This window comes from Urocitellus parryii, chromosome 1 (assembly GCF_045843805.1).
Source record: "Urocitellus parryii isolate mUroPar1 chromosome 1, mUroPar1.hap1, whole genome shotgun sequence".
Taxonomy (NCBI): Eukaryota; Metazoa; Chordata; class Mammalia; order Rodentia; family Sciuridae; genus Urocitellus; species Urocitellus parryii.
Window position 1 is genome coordinate 167,601,787 of NC_135531.1, and position 14,200 is coordinate 167,615,986.

The 14,200-nt window shown below is 51.3% G+C and overlaps 1 long non-coding RNA gene and 1 pseudogene across 2 annotated transcripts in view; both read right to left on the bottom strand.

The window, feature by feature from the left end:
• Nucleotides 1–325: 325 nt before the first annotated feature.
• LOC144254664 (uncharacterized) overlaps nt 326–14,200 on the bottom strand; it is a 91,541-nt gene continuing 77,666 nt past the window's right edge. The window contains exon 3 of one of the 2 annotated variants that reach the window (XR_013343555.1): nt 326–697. This is a non-coding gene — a long non-coding RNA (uncharacterized LOC144254664). Of the gene's footprint in view, nt 698–11,072; nt 11,113–14,200 lie in introns of those variants that run through there. The other variant, XR_013343556.1, reaches the window with a different exon arrangement.
• On the bottom strand, nt 6,956–7,900 carry LOC144254659 (putative olfactory receptor 2W6 pseudogene; annotated as a pseudogene).

Genomic DNA, 14,200 nt, shown 5'->3' on the forward strand with positions numbered 1-14,200 from the left:
CTCTGTGGGTGTGGACTGGCTTCTGAGCACAGCACTCAGGAGGTTTCACTGTGGACAAGGTAAGCTTCTGTCTCACCTACTTTTGGAAATAAAAATCACATCAGACCCCAGGCCCTGCTGTAAGCTCCTTTTTATTCATGAATTCTCTTGAGGAATGAAAATCCCATTATTTGAGACAAAATTCTTATGAATTTAGTTCATGTTTGATGTGAATGAATAAAGTTTTTTAAGTCATTAAGAACTATGTTGAAAAAATTCAAAAGAAAAATTTGTATCAGAGCATCTGTAACATGATTTCTAAAAAGAAAAAAAAAACTCACAAGAATTAAGCATTAGCAGTAAGAAAGACAAATTGCTGGAATGAGTGGACCTCCATATGCTATCAAAAACCCTCATTTGAACCTCATCCCTTCTACAAGATCAACCCAAACCGGGTCACGGACGATTGATATGAAATGTAAAATCATAGGAGTTTAATAGAAAACAGAAGAAAAACACTTAGAGGCTGGGTAGGCGCAGATTTCTTAGCACACCATAAGCCAACGGGCGACGGAGAGGCTGGCCAGGGGACGTCATTCAGATTGCAAGTGCTGCTGAAAGTTACCGTGGAGAGCACGGTAAAAAGCTGGGGTGAGACTTCCGCAGGCCACGGTCCACCCATCGACTCTGTCCTGACTTGCTGAAGATTGCACCGACTCTACAGGGAAAACAGAAGCAAATCGTTAAAAATGAGTAAACACTGGAAACGGCCACCTTACAGAAAAGGATGTGGTGTTGACAAATCCACATGGAAAGGGGCCCTGAGTCATCACCACGAGGACATTGGCATGGCGCGGCCTGCAGGGGGCCTGCACTGGGCCTGCACACCTCCTGCTCAGCTAAGGCCAGCTGGCGGCAGGGTGGCCACACACTACTGTGGGATGCACCCGCCACCATGTGAAAGGACTTGGCAGCTTCTGAGGGCCCCTATACGTTCCCAAGGAAACTTGTATTTAAGAGTTTATAGCAGCTCTACTTATCATTACCCAAGACCATGCACAGCCCAAGTGCCCTTCAACCAGCGAAACAGGCACACGGAGGCCACCCATGCAAAGGAATTCTGCTCAGCACAAACTAAACCTGAGCGGCCCACACAGCCATCAGAATGGGCGGCCCGTGCAGCCTGCTGACGTTGAACGGGCAACTTTAAAGTCAGCCATGGCCTTCATAAGTGTCCTTCAAGATGACACGTATGCCACGCTGTCCTCAAGAAAAAATGATAGTGATGAACACAGATTCAGGATTCAGAGTTTAGGGCTGGGGCAGAGTGTAGACAGAAAGGGTACCAGGGAGCGCTCAGGGTGGGCACCCTGATCTTGATGGTCTTTATGTAAGTCTATGTGTCTACAAAATTAATAGAACTGCACACCAAAATTTTTACAGTTTTACTTCAGGACAAATCTTAAGTAAATCAACTCAAAGTAAGTGTTGCTTTCACCTGTATTTTTATCTTAGGTCTGTATATACACATGGACTCTGCACTTATTTGGAAGATTCTGTAGCAGAAAAATTTAAATTTGAAATTCATTTCTCCCTCTGGGATGAGGAAGACACGTGTCTGAGGCGTCTGAGCCTGGGTGTCTCCCCCAGGAGCTCCTTAACCTGAAGGGCCCAGGATGGCCTTGCTCCCCAGGGCCAGGAAGCGCTCTCTGCCATTGGTGTAACTGTGTTCCAAGGCCAAGTGAGGGAAGACAGGGCTCTGGGACTTCCTGCAGGCTGCCTTCCTGTGCAGACGCAGACGCCTGGGGATCCCTAGGGTCCTGGAGGCCTCCCGCAGTTCAGCGGGGCACAGGAGACGCTCCTCAGAGGTCCCACCCAGGCACACAGCGGACTTCTTAATGGCTCCATTCCCCGCGGACTTCTGTGCCAAGAGGGTAATGAGCCCCCTGTGCCAGGGGTTTTGTCTCAACAGGATGGATCTGAGGTCATTATTTTCACAGCATTTGTTCTAACATAATGATTAGTTCTAACATAATGATTCTTGTGATTCTTCCCATTTATTTGAGAGAAAACTGCTAATTACCAACTAATAACGTGTTCCCTCCAGGCCCAGAGAAGCAACCAGGACTGGAACTCTGGAACTTCGCTTTCCACGCCCAACCATGTCCCCAAGCCTCACCGTCCCACTGCTTTAACATCTGTCTCCCAAACCCAATTCCTAGTCTCCATTACTCTCCTGTTTCACTAATTAAACTTGCATAAGTTCTTCCTGAGTTGTTAAAAGGCTTTTTTCTTATTTTCTCTCATATGTAGAAGCTAGAGCAGAATAATGGAAGAAAAGGGGGGCATATCCCTGGAAGTAGAGGGGAGGTCAGTGGAGCAGAGGAAGGGGGCCAGGAGGGAGGAACCAAGGCAGGAGATGACCAGCCCATGCTCTGCACACCACGTACACTCCACAGTGCATTGTGCCTGTGTCCAGCTGTAAAGCACTAAGGTAGACAATAAATGGAAGGAAGAGCTTAGTGGAAGGGAAGTGAGGAGATGGAGGAAAGAGGAAGCACAGAAGACTGAAATGGAGCAGGTGACATTGCACGCAGCCACAATTATGTCAATGTACCCCACTATCGTGTGATCATGGGGCACTAGGAGAGACGTTTTAAAAGGCTTTTCCTCCCCTTCTCCTCCAGGGCACACTGTAAGCTGCAGCAAGTGACCTTACTTAAATGTATCCTATTGATGCCAGGCTTGTCCTAGGCCCACTCATTTTCTCTCTGTGAGGGGCCAAACCAAACCCAGTCAGCTTAACACTGGTGGGGGCATGCCTCCATGCTGAACCCTGGGCGAATGCACCTACTGCCGTCTCCCTCTGCCCTGCACCGCCTTCCTCATGCTCTCCTGCTTTCTAACACTCTCAGTCCTCAAGATCCAGCAGATGTGTCTCCAACAGGACACCAGACCTCAGAACTAAGAGAGGGGTCCAGCTGCCCCTCCATGGCAGGCCAGCATGGGCGCCACTGGATTTCCCCACCATCTTTTCATCCATCTCCACAGTCCTCACACTCGCTGAGCGAAGTGCAAATGACAAATGTGTGAATGTTGTCATTAATCATGAATTTTTCTATCCCCTGCAGGGACAGGGGATGTAGTGTCACTGGTAAGTATTTGTGATAAATCAGTACAGCAGTATAAAAGTGAGCTCTCACAATACCTGAGTTTGGCTTCTGTGTTCTGCTTCTGAGGTAAAATCAACGTATTTTGCAAAGCTCTGTTAAGTACGCCCCCTCATACCAAGCTCTAGCTCAAGAGATGGGAGATCCTGCAGTGGCTGCACCTGCAAGGGGCTGTTCACTTAAGTACCTGGCTATTTGGGATGGAGCATGAGTTCATCTCTGCAAGTCTACCCGTGACCTGGAATCCTAGCCTTCCTCCTTGGCAACAGCACGAGGCCAGAGCCCTCAGACCTGCACTACAGCATACACTTGAAATTCCATTTTCTCTCCTTTCCCCAAAGCAAATTCATGTCACGAAGGTGGAAGGCCCTGCTCAGAGGCGAGAAAGACTCACTTCCCTGTGAAAGGTCCCAAAAGTTCAGAGCACAAGCTCTTGGTGGGAACATGGCTGAGCAGCCTGGGTCGATTGCATGTGTCTGATGTGAAGAGACAGAGACAGCCACCAGAGTGACAGCTCACCACAACCTGAAGGAAACTCCAGATCTGTCAGAGTATGCGTGAGCTGCGAGCTAATGCAGCAGAGGTAGAAGCCGGACTTGCAGGCCCCGGTGGAGACCTTGTCTCCATAGTAACATCGCTAACTTTTACTATTAAAAATCAAATCACAGAGACCAGTTTCCACAGATTTGTATCCACAGGCTGGAGGGAAAGTTTGCATGAGTTTTAATCTTTAGGGACTGACCTATGGAAGCAAAAGAGCTCCAGGAAACAGGTAAAACACACTAACAGGCACAGACACACCAACCCAGGGCCCTGAGCCTAGGGAACCCTAGCCCATTCTGTACCTGGCCCTGAGCTCAGGGAACCCTAGCCCACTCTACACCTGAATCTGAGCCTCAGAGAACCCTAGCCCACTGTGCACCTGGCCATGAGCCCAGGGAAGCCTAGCCCACTCTGTACCTGGCCCTGAGCTCAGGGAAGCCTAGCCCACTCTGCTTGGCCAAATCTGGACACAGTGCCCCCACCAATAGAAATGGACCATGGCCTCCTACGTCATCCCTACCTTGGTTTCTCACACCCAGCTGCAGAGGTGTGTGTCAGATATTTTCTTAATTTCATAATTTAGGAAACAGATTAGAGATCTTAAATGTGAAACCCAAAAGTGGAGAATAGCTGGCAGAAAACATAGATTAAAAGCTCCATGACAATAACTTTTTGGATAGAACCCCAAAAGCACAGGCAACAAATGTGGAAATGAACAGAATTCCATCAGACTGACAAGCTTCTGCACAGCAGAGGACCCAATCAACAGCAAAGGAGGACAGAATTGGAGAGCGCACCTGCAAGCCACACCTGACAGGGATCAGAATCCCAGACACACAGAGAACCCAAAAATCTCAACAGGAAGAAAACAAGTAATTTGATTCAAAAATGAGAGGAGGATCTAAATAGGTATTTCTCAAAATAGATATTTCTAACAAGGAGCATTCAAATGCCCAACATGTATACAAAACCTTCAGAACCACTGACCATCAGGGCAACGCAAGTTAAGACCACGTGAGATGTCACCTCGTGCTTGTTAGAATGGTCATTATCAAAAAGACAGAAAGTAATAAATGTCAGCAGGGGGCAAAGAAAAGGGAACCCTTGGGCGCTGTGAGCACAGCCACAGCAGAGAACGGCAGCCCCTGGGATCCAGCAGTTCCGCTCCTGGGCGTGTATCCAAAGGAACAGAGAGTAGTGTATAAGTGACAACTCATTCCCACACAAACTTCCACAAAGAACACGCTTGCGGTGGTGCTTCTGAGATGCTCCTTAGGCAGGGTCCCTTAAGCCAAACCAACCAAAACCAAACAGATCCAAGGAGGAGCCAGATGAGGAGTCCACCCACTGAGCACAGCAGTGTGGCCGTGGGTCCTTCACAATGCCACTCTGTGACACCAGCTGCATTTATCCCTGCGTGACAAGAAATGCCAGCAAGCACAGAGCCTCCTCCCTGTGCAGCCAGGAGACAGTCTAGACAATTCTGTCACCCACAGCTTCAGAGAGGGTCTCAGTAAGCTCTGCAGCAGAATCTGCCCTGAGCTTGAGATAAGGGTTTCCTTCCCTTGCTGGTATCTTCTCTAAGCCAAGGACAAACGGAATCCCACACCAGGCCATCTGGAAGGGCACACCTGCGGCCACACTCTCAGCTCCACTAACTTAAGAGGAGGGGTCCCAAGTGCTGCTATTACTGACTGGCAGCCATGCCGCTGAGATTCCCAGCCCCTCAGCTCCATCTCACCCAGAGGAATGGAGTTGCCCCTGGGCACTGGCACAGCACCTTCCCAGATAAGTGTCCCCACGGGTGCTCTCCAGGCCCCTTCTTCAAGCAATTCATCCACAGATGGTTCCTCGGAAGGGTGGGATCAGCGGTTTCCAGCCAGGGAGCCCAGCGGAGTCATTATAGGTTAAAGCCACTGAGCCTGGCTGGGGGTCAGGTGGCTCTCAGTGTGAACCCATCTCCCGACACGCTCTCTGCTCCTGGATTTTGTACCCCTCCAGGGTTAAACGAAAGCCAGGACTTAGAATAAGGCTAGTCTATGAAAGGGACCATCCGTTCACCTGGAACAGTCACCTGAGGGACGCTGCTGAGCAAGGAACAGGGTGGGCTGAGGCTCTCTGGTCACTCCCATCCCCCGAGGGAGCTCATGGTTCAGGACATGGGAAGAAGGCTTGGGGAAAGAGAGGAGTCAACTTTGACTATCCCCAACACGACAACTCCCAGGTCTGTCTGTCACCGGAGACTGGGGGGAGCCTTTAACAGACACCTGCCCAGCCATGGTCTTGCACTCCGGGACTGCGGAGCCGGGAAGTCACATCCTCGGGCTCTGAGGCACCTGCTGCTGCGGCGCTGCTCTTAGTGACATCCGGCTGCACTGACCTTGTAAGATCGCCAACAGCACCATGTCTGGTGAGGTTGGCCAGGAACCTCCCCAGGAGACCAAGGTCATCGGTCCCCTCGAATGAAGATCATCTGCCCGGCTCCTTCTAGGCCCTTGGCTGCTCAGCCCTCCTGGGAGCACTCTGCTGTGAGAACAGCCAAGGAGAGGGGCCACGACCCCCAGTCCTCCCTTCCAGAAGATGCACCTAAAAGGCCACTCCCGGCTCATGAGGACAGCCTGGGCAGAGGCTGTCCTCCCAGCATGCCCAGATGTCCACTGGAAATGCGACCACAGTTGTGGACACAGGGGTGCTGAGAAAGGCTGCTCACTGTCTCTCTTTGACACCTAGGATGTAGTTGCAAACTGCCTGGTGCTTGTGGGACAGGGCAGATGACAAGTCCCCTGCCATTGTGGAGCAGAGCTCCTAGAGCTGGCAGCTGGTCCCACCCAGACCTGGCAGCGCGAGCCACACTAGAACCCTGAGCCACTGTGTTGTCTGCCTCACTTGGTGGCTCAGGTGACTGGGAACAGCTCCAGCAAGTCCTCCGCATGGATCAGGCACCCCAATCTGAGCTCCCCGTGTCCCAATGCTCCAAAACCCAAAACCTCCTCAGCACCATCACCACCCAACCATGGAAACCCCACCCGGGACCTGCAAGCCTGTGGCGACAAGGTGATCTGAATGCCTACACAGACTTTGAGGCTATGTGTATGTGCACACAGGAAACACAGATGGATGTCACATTTGTACTTGAGACTCAAGTGTGAATTTGAGATATCTCATGATGTATATCCGCCCCAGCCTGCCTCCACAGAATACCACTGGCCTGAGGATGTGGACGAGGGCACTGCACTCAGCAGCCAGATGCAAGTGCTGCTCACTTAAGCTTCCCCAGACCCCTTCTCCCAGCCCAGGAGCCTGGCCACTGCCCCCTTCACATCCTTGTTCCTCAGGGTATAGATGAGGGGGTTGGCGCTGGGTGTGACCACCGTGTAGAAGAGTGTGAGGAACTTGCCCTGGTCCTGTGAGTAGCTGTTGGCCGGCTGCAGGTACATGTAGATGATGGTCCCGTAGAATAGAGAGACCACCAGCAGGTGGGAGGAGCAGGTGCTGAAGGCCTTCCTGCGCCCCTCGGTTGATCTGATCCTCAGCACTGCGGCTGCGATCGTGCCGTATGAGACGAGGATCAGGGACAGGGGCACCAGCAGAAGCGCCACCCCCAGGGTAAAGGCACAGGCTTCCACCAGCATGGTGTCTTCACAGGACATGGCGATGAGAGCCGGCATCTCACAGAGAAAGTGGTCCACCCTGCGGCGCCCACAGCGCGAGAGCCGCATGGTCTGAGGACACATGACGAAGGCATTCAGAAAGCCGCAGCCCCAGGCCACAGCGACCAGCTGCAGGCAGAGGCGGGGGTGCATGAGCACCATGTAGTGCAGGGGCCGGCAGACGGCCACATGGCGGTCGTAGGACATGACAGCCAGGAGGACACACTCGGTGGAGCCCAGCACCATGTAGACGTAGAGCTGGGCCACGCAGCCATGGTAGCTGATGGTCTTGTCTGGGCCCCAGAGGTTCCACAGCAGCTGGGGCACAATGCTGGTGGTGAAGCAGAGGTCCAGGAAGGACAGGTTCCCAAGGAAGAAGTACATGGGCGTGTGGAGCCTGGCATCCTCGAGGGACAAGAGGACAATGGCAGCATTGCCCACCAGTGCCAGGACATAGAAGACCAAGACAGAGGCAAACAGGACCCTCTCCAGTCGAGGCCGGTCAGAGAAGCCCACCAGTATGAACGCCTGGAGGGAGCTGTCGTTGCCGCTCCCCATGGCCACCCCACTGTGTGCAGAAACATCGAGGGCACTGGTAAGAGAACACAGCATGGCCCCCTGCCCGCTGCACCCGGCTGTGCACTCAAGAGAGTTCACCTCTGAGTGTACACCTACAGATGCCCATTATGTTCAGGGCAGTGTGCCCGACTCCCAGGCGGGGCATGGATCTGCCCTGGAGCCTGCCGCCTTGGGGAACAGTACAGGCATGTGATGACCAAGGCGGGTCAGAAGCTCAGCCAGAAGAGTTGTCGAGGGCTGGGTGTTGGCCAGTGGCTCCCAACAGGTGGGGAGAGCCCTGCAGCTGCGCCTATGTTAACGGAGGCCATGACCTGAGAGCCGGGTTCTGGCTGTGTTCACAGAAGGAATGTGACCTGTGGCCCACTGAGCAGGATGCTCCCACAAGAGCCAGCAGGATGTGCCCAGGTACAGAGGCCAAACTCAGGGGCGACGCTCAGGGACTTCGCGAATGCACACACGAGGCCACCTTGAATGGCAGGCCATTGTATCAAAACAGGACCCAATAATTCTTGAGGTGACAGGTGTGATTCTGCCTCTGCAATACATGACCTACAACCCAGCTTGGCATCCTGTGTGTTGGCTTTCCTCATGCAAGATGGAAAGAGGACAGGGCTTTTAAGTTCCCATCCATACCTCCCATGTCTACATGCCTGGTGACAGTGGGCTTATACCTTGGCCACCTACAGCCTCCAGGGCTACAGTTGTCTAAGATAAGGGCTGTGAAGGGGACCCTGCCTAATAGTGCCAATAGCTACTGAGGAAGGCCTCCCCTGAGACAGTAGTAGCAAGTGACACCAGGCAACACAGGACAGTGGACATGGGAGTACAGAAGCATTTTGAAGGACCCCTGTGTGCCTGTGGCTGCTGCCCCACCTGTCAGCCCTCATGGTGGAGTCTTCAAACTCTGCCTGGCGAAGCTGTGGTGGGGATCCCTAAGTTTGAATCCAACAGTTCAGACACCAGATCCCCAGCCAAGCCACACAAAGGGATAGGAAAGGGGCAGGGAACCCTCAGAAGTGGCCAGATAAGTGCTAAAGAACCGGGAGACTTTCACAGGCACACTTTGCAAGCATCGAGTGTGAAGAGCAGCTGAGCTTCGGTATCCACAGACTCATTGCTAAATTGCACCCCATGGAGAGACCCAAGGACTGGCGATGACAAACTACACAAATTATTTAGCAATGGCTGTCACTTAGACTGCCACTCCTGAGCCAAAATTGCAAGGTGACCTCAGGTCTTTTAAAAACATTTTTCCTCCATGTTTTATTACATCAGTGTGAGGTGGCCACCATGCATAGTCCTCTGACTCGCATCCTGCCCAGGTGTTTAGTTGACAGTCATGAAATTGCAAAGGAGCTCTGAAAATGTCAAATTCCTTTAGTAGTTTCATTGTCATGAAATAATAAATGTGAACTCATTATGGAAACTTCGGCCTAATGTTCTGAAATTGGGTTGGTGAATGGGACTTGATTCTCTGACGTAAGGTTATGCTCCAACCACACCAACTCATGGAGGACAGACCAGGGCTTTCTAGGCTTTAATGGATAGAAATTAACAACAAAGAGTAGGGGAACTATTTATATTTCAGATATACTGCACATTCTTATTTAGGAATTTTTAGACCCCTTTTTCCCCATGTGGGGACCAGCCACTGTGAGAAAAAGGCATTGATCTGAAATGTGGGTCCAGGCCACACCACCCACTGAGCTAAGGTGAGACTCTCTCTGGCCATTCCTGTCTCTATGCACTCCCTCCTTCCAATAGCAGCCAAGCCCAGGGCTCAGGTCCCCTTCTCTGCACTCCCTCCTGTCCTGTGCCAGCCAAGCTCAGGGCCCAGGTCCCCTGCTCTGCACTCCCTCCTGTCCTGTGCCAGCCAAGCCCAGGGCTTGGGTCCCCTGCTCTGCACTCCCTCCTGTCCTATGCCAGCCAAGCTTAGGGCCCAGGTCCCCTGCTCTGCACTCTAACCTGTCCTGTGACAGCCAAGCCCAGGGCTCAGGTCCCCTCTCTGCACTCCCTCCTGTTCTATGCCAGCCAAGCTCAGGGCTCAGGTCCCCTCTCTTCACTCCCTCCTATCCTATGGCAGCCAAGTCCAGTTCTCAGGTCCCCTGCTCTGCACTCCCTCCTGTCCTGTGCCAGCCAAGCCCAGGGCTCAGGTCCCCTGCTCTGTACTCCCTCCTGTCCTATAGCAGCCAAGCCCAGGGCTCAGTTCCCCTGCTCTGCACTCCCTCCTGTCCTGTGCCAGACAAGCTCAGGGCTCAGGTCCCCTGCTCTGCACTCTCTCAGGTCCTATGGCAGCCAAGCCCAGGGCTCAGGTCCCCTGCTCTGCACTTCCTCCTTTCCCATCCTTTTCGTGCTATAGGGCTGTGGCTGCTGTCATTTGTCACCTTTCCCTCACCAACCTGCACTTACATGCCTACAGAGAGCTCCCTTAGTCTCAGCCATCTCTAGAGGAAAGCCTGTGATTCTTTTCACAATCACAGAGAAGCTCTCTCTATGCTGATACAGAAGAACAGAGCTTTCTGTTCAACCTGGCTCCTCTCCTACACAAGAGTGTGGTTTTATGTGTGCCTCTAGTCTCCAGGGGCACCCTGGGTTGGCCAGCAGGGACAAGGCAAACAAGTAGAACAGAATCATCTTTATATGCCTACGATTCATTGTAGAAATCAGTGTGTTCTATCTTTTTTGAATCAGATGCAGTATCTTTCTCAAAAATGGAGTTCCAAATTAGAAGTCGGGGTTGGGAAGCTCCCTACTCTGATGCACACTAACCAATATAAGCCCTAATAGAAGCCATCACAAAGATGATTTCAGTAGAGAGTCAGACCTGAGCCTCATTTCCACACACACAAAAAAAATTCAAAGTCCTCACCCTTCTTATTCCGGGAAAGTTGAGGACCTGAGGTTCTGAAGCCCTTCTTCCCTCAATTCCAGAGATCAGGGGAGACTTCTCCAGAATGAGCAGCCAATTCTGGGTCTTCCAAAGACAACTTCAGTGACAACTCTGATAGAAAATCAAACAGAAAAATGACATCTGACCTGAAGAAGAGTTGGTGGAGCTCTCAGCAGCAGAAGGAGGAGGAGAAATAACTTCCTGAGGCAGGAGTGGCCAGAGTCTCACCTTAGCTCAGCAGGTGGTGTGGCCTGGACCCATATTTCAGATCAAAATGCCTTTGTCTCACAGTGGCAGGTCCCTGCATGGGGGAAAAGGGGCCTCCATGAGGAAGTAGCCTGAGGTGGGGAAGCAGGCTGAGTCCCAGGCATAGCCAGGGACACCGTGGCACTGGCTCACCTAGGGGCAGGAAAGGTGGCTTTCATCTCCTGTAGCTTGGGAAATGAGGCATCTGGGGACCTGAGGAGGCTGGTGTCAGCTTGTTTACAGAGCCAAGCCCGGGGGACCCCAGGGACTATGGTGTTCTCAAGGACCCCCAGGGAGGAAGCACTAAGCTCCCAAATATAAAAAATTAGCATAAGCCTCACAAATGTAAAAGGAAGCATGCATAGAACCCACAGGCTGAAAACCAAGACCCAGATTGAAAGAACCCCCCAAGATTTCAATCCGCAGAGGCCTCCAGCCTTGGTAGATTCAAGACAACCCAAGTGCCAGCTGTCCCCCACACAGGCTCAACACCATTCTTACCCCAAACCACACCCCTTCCAATTTGTAGCTACAGACAAGATTATTCTACATTTTTTTAAGGAAAGGAAAATAAACTAGAAAGGCCAATAGTGAGTAACTCTGAAAAGATAAGGAACACAGAGGAGGGAAGCAGCCTACCTGACTCCAAGAGTGTGTACAGAGTCACAGGACTGGAGCAGGGAGGGGAGCAACCCACAAAGACTGCCAGGGCCTGGAGTGAGCTCCCCACGTGGGCTGGAGCTCCCGAGAGGTTAGGAGCAATTCTGGGGAGAAGACACAGCCTGAGGACAAACACTGGCACTGAGGACACCCAGGGCCTCAACATAGGTCTCCTGTATGACCAAACATTCTGGACCATGAACTTGGATGCAAATGGACCACACAGCTCAAGGAATTGAATGTGTTGTGGGCTTCAATGTAAACTGTAAAGCTATGTAATTTTAAAAGAAGAAGGTGAGGAAACCTTCAGGACCCAGGAAGAGGCAAAAAATTCTTAGACTTGACTCTCAGCAACCCACAAAAGGAAAGGTTATCGATTGGGCTTAACCCAAATCAAAATTCGCCTAGGAAAAGATACCACTAAGAGGCTTAAAAGGCAAGCTATAGAATGGAAAAACATTTTCAAACTATAACAGAGGTCTGGTGTCTATAATATATGAAGCTCTCTCAAAAATATTCAGTTTAATCCAATTAGAAAATGATCAAAAGTCAGGAGGAGGTGTCTCACCACAGAAGATACGTCATGTGTTGGGGATACTAGTCATTAGGCAAATGCAAATTCAGATGCAAATGAAACATCGGCACAAACCTATCAGAAAGCTCCAAAGAAAAATACAGAAAATAACAAAGGCTCACAAAGAGGTAAACAAACTGGATGATGGATAGTCTTAAGAAAGGGAGAGAATGACGCCCTTAAACTGATACATGGATTTGGCTCTTGCTAGGCACCATGGCACAGGCCTGCAATCCCTGCTACTTGGGAGGCTGAGGCAGGAGGATTGCAAGTAGTCCTGCCTCAGCAACTAGGCAGACCCTGTCTCAAAATAAAAAGTAAAAAAGGCTGGACTGTAGCTCCATGGTGGAGTACTTTCCCAGAATATGTGAGGCTCTGGGTTCCATTCCCAGCACAAAAAAAAAAAAAAAAAAAAAAACTAGAAAGAGAAAAGTATGTGAATGGGGCAGAGGCTATACTGGACTTGAATTATTGCTCTTAAAACCTGACTGAAATGTCCAAGCGATTCCAAAACAAAATTAAATGGAAAGCCTATAGTAAGCTAGTGCTGCCTCCATGTTTGGGCCCTGCCTTTCCCTCTGGCTGTTCTTCGAGTCTTGGCTTCAGCCCAGATGTCACCTGCTCTATGAGTCTTGCCCTGGGCACCCTCAATGTGGTTCCCAGTACCCCTCTGTGCTGTCATTATGGTTTCAGGGCTCCCACCAGAATGGGAAACTGCCTTCTACACCTCCTGGTTTCCCTCACCAGCTGTGAGTCCCTTCCAACCAGAATGCAAGCTCAGTGGAGTGAAGACCCCATCTGCAGCCCCCAGCCCACAGCACTCTCATCAGCTTGCAACCTCCCACAGGGTGGGAGACAGACCAGAGATGGATGGAAGACAGAGGAGAGACAGGGATGATAGACAATGGCAGGTGATACAGAGATCAGAGCTCGAGGATAGACACAGGGTGCATGGATGGGTGGATGGATGGATCACTGATGACAGATGATTAGATGCCGCAGCCCGGCTGGCTGGGCAAAATAGCCAGGGGGGGTGACGAACAACTTGTGTACATTGATACAGCTGGAGTGGGAGCCGTTTATTGTAGGACAGGAGGGGTATATATACATTCCACACAGCTTATCTTAATTAACATAAACTAGATACAGCAGTCAACCTATAAGGAATCTCCACACTTAATGGCTCACTGGCGTTACTTCACAAACCACTCCCTCTGGCAAAATGCCAGGCGCCATCTTGGCTTGTTTACAGACCCTAACAGATAGACAGGCCACAGATGACACCATACAAGATGATGGATCTGGATAGATGGATGACAGATGATGTAGACACAGGAGCTGGAGGGTAGCTACAGGATGGATGGAGGGTTAGATAAGCAGACAACACATGATGGACAGGGGAGGGGGACACATGATAGATGACGGAGCTGGATAGAGAGAAGACAGATGACATACATATCAGATAGCTGACAGATGACACAAGATGGACAGAGATGGCGAGACAGCTGGCTGAGTGGAAGAATGACTAGCACTCCTCATGGGGACAGAGGCTTGGGTGGAATTCTGTAAAGCACATGGACTGGCTGCTCCTCACTCACACTTATGTGGATTGTATGTAGCGTAACTTTCCATGTGGGGATCTGGAGGGGTTGGCCAGACCCTGTGTGGGGACACCTGTAAGGTTGGCTGGTCTATGTGTGGGGACACTGGGAGGGACTCACTGTTGCCTGTGTGGTGACACCTGCAGGGATCTCTGCCAACTCTACATAGCTGAACCTGACCCAGCCCCATGCTGAGTGGTGGGGGCAGAAAGGCCTCTCATGAGTCAAACCCATGTCACCTTTCAAGCCGGGAGATCAGGGATGTTCCTCCATGTGCACTGAGGCCCAGTGGTGACACTATGACAGTG